Source organism: Hylobates moloch, unplaced genomic scaffold (genome assembly GCF_009828535.3).
Source record: "Hylobates moloch isolate HMO894 unplaced genomic scaffold, HMol_V3 SCAFFOLD_12, whole genome shotgun sequence".
Taxonomy (NCBI): Eukaryota; Metazoa; Chordata; class Mammalia; order Primates; family Hylobatidae; genus Hylobates; species Hylobates moloch.
In genome coordinates this window covers 1,306,860-1,309,600 of record NW_026652287.1, presented here as the reverse complement: position 1 = coordinate 1,309,600, position 2,741 = coordinate 1,306,860, and the positions used below count along the sequence as shown (strand labels likewise).

The 2,741-nt window shown below is 47.4% G+C and overlaps 1 non-coding gene across 1 annotated transcript; it reads left to right on the top strand.

The window, feature by feature from the left end:
• Positions 1 to 2,405: 2,405 nt before the first annotated feature.
• LOC116479859 (U6 spliceosomal RNA) lies at positions 2,406 to 2,509 on the top strand. Its single transcript, XR_004251145.1, has one exon. It is a non-coding gene; the product is annotated as a U6 spliceosomal RNA (small nuclear RNA).
• The last annotated feature ends 232 nt before the right edge of the window (positions 2,510 to 2,741 follow it).

The window sequence follows — 2,741 nt, the reverse complement described above, 5'->3', positions numbered from 1 at the left end:
ATAAGCATAGTTTAATATGGCACACACATTCCCTCCCAAATAAATATACATATCCTCTAGAGAGCCTCTTTCCGTTTCATAGATTGGGTGGTGCTAATTCCATTCTCCAATACAAGGAACCCAGGGCCAGGCATAGGTGGCTCACGCCTGTAATCCCAGCACTTTGGGAGGCCAAGACAGGAGGACCACTTGAGCCCAAGAGTTTGAGACCAGCCTGGGCAACCTTGTCCCTACTAAAAATAAAAAATTACCCAGGCGTGGTGGCATGCACCTGTGGTCCCAGCTACTCAGGAGGCCGAGGTGGGAGGACTGCTTGAACCCAGGAGGTCGAGGCTGCAGTGAGCTATGATCACGCCGCTGCACTCTAGCCTGGGCAACAAAGCGAGCCCATGCCTCAAAAACAAACCAACCAAACAAAAAAACACAAAACAAGGACTGGGGCAGGAAACACACAACCTTATAGTTGCAGAAAGTAAGAACGTGCTCAACACAAACAAAACCCCAGTTGAGGGCCGGGTGCGGGGGCTCACGCCTGTCATCCCAGCACTGTGGGAGGCTGAGGCAGGCAGATCACCTGAGGTCAGGAGTTCAAGACCAGCCTGGCCAACATGGTGAAACCCCATCTCTACTAAAAATACAAAAAATTAGCTGGGCGTGGTGGCAGGTGCCTGTAATCCCAGCTACTCGGGAGGCTGAGGCAGGAGAATTGCTTGAACCCGGGAGGCAGAGGTTGCATGAGCTGAGATCATGCCACTGCACTCCAGCCTGGGCAACAAGAGTGAGACTCTGTATCAAAATAATAATAATAACAATACATTTTATAAATAAATAAATGTCACATGAGATCCAGACAGGGCCCTGGCACAGAAAAAGGACATTAGAGAAAAACTCAGGGAACCTGAATAACGTTCGGATTATGCTTAATGACAATGTATCATTACGGTTCATTCACTGTGACCAATGTACCATGATAAGATAAAATGTTAATTACAGAGGAGAGTGGGTGTAAGGTGTATGGGCACTTCAGCCATTATGGAAATTAAAAATAGAACTGCCACAGGGCCTGGCAGTCCTTCCCCTGGGCCTGTACCCAAAGGAATCAAGCTCACCACCCATCCAGGCATCCACACTCACACGTCCACCGCAGCACTACCCACAGCGGCTGAAATGGGGAACTACCTGGGCATCCATCAGTGGCCGGACGGATAAGAAGGCTGTGGTGTATACGATCACGTGGAGTGAGATGATGGACTATTGTTTGGCCTTAAAAACAGAGGAGATCCTGCATTTGCCACATGGATGAACTGGGGGTCATGATGCCGGGAAGACAAGCCAGACACAGAAAGAAACATCACAGGACCTCAGAAATATGCAGAATCTTAAAAATAAATAAATAAAGGCAGGCGGGGGTATTGGGTGCGGTGGCTCACACCTATAATCTCAGCATTTTGGGAGGTCAAGGTGGGAGGATCACTTGAGCTCAGGAGTTTGAGACCAGCCTGGGTAACATAGCAAAACCCCATCTCTACAAAAATTTTTGAAAATTAGCTCAGTGTGGTGGTGTGCACCTGTGGTCCCAGCTATCTGGGAAGCTAAGGCGGGAGGATTGCTTGAGCCCAGGAGGTTGAGGCTGCAGTGAGCCGTGATCGTACCACCGCGCTCCAGCCTGGGCAAGACAGCAAGAGCCTGTTTCAAAAAAATAAATAAATAAAAAGGTGGGGATCAAATATATAAAGACAGAGAATAAAACAGTGGGTGACAGGGTGAGCCCCTTCAAAAGGGTTTGTGTGCACCTGAGGGCTGCAGAGAATAATTATGCTCCAGGCATTTGCTAATATGTGGATCACGGCTGCTCTGGCTGCGGGCGGAAGACGGGTGCTTGTGAGATGATGCGAAACTCACGCGTTCCGCTGTGGTCACCAATTTACTGCATATACGTACCCTACAACATCACAATGTACACCTTAAATGCACACAATAACATTTATCTTTTAAAAAGATAAGTGGGGCGGGGCGCAGTGGCTCACGCCTGTAATCCCAACACTTTGGGAGGCCAAGGCTGGTGGATCACCTGAGGTCGGGAGTTCGAGACCAGCCTGACCAACATGGAGAAACCCCGTCTCTACTAAAAATACAAAATTAGCTGGGCGTGGTGGCGCATCCCTGTAATCCCAGTTACTCGGGAGGCTGAGGCAGGAGAATTGCTTGAACCCAGGGGCTGGAGGTTGTGGTGAGCCGAGATCATGCCACTGCACTCCAGCCTGGGCAACAAGAGCAAAACTCTGTCTCAAAAATAAAAAATAAAATAAAAAATAAAAAGATACGTGGGAACTGTCCTTTCTTTATAGATTTTCTGTAAGTTTAACTTCTAAAAATTTAGAACTTTATTTTTAAAAAACAACAGAGTGCTCACTTCAGCAGCACCTATACTAAAATTGGAACCACACAGAGATTAGCATGGCCTCTGCTCAAGGATGACACAAAAATTTGTGAAGTGTTCTGTATTTTCATATTATAAATAGAAATAAAAAATAAACAATAACACACACAAAAAAAACCGTGCCTCAAAAGATGTCATCTAGGGGCTGGGTGCGTTGGCTCACGCCTGTAATCCCAACACTTTGTGGGGCCGAGGTGGGTGGATCATCTGAGGTCAGGGGTTCAAGACCAGCCTGGACAACATAGTGAAACCCCATCTCTACTAAAAATACAAAAATTAGCCAGGTGTGATGGCACGTGCT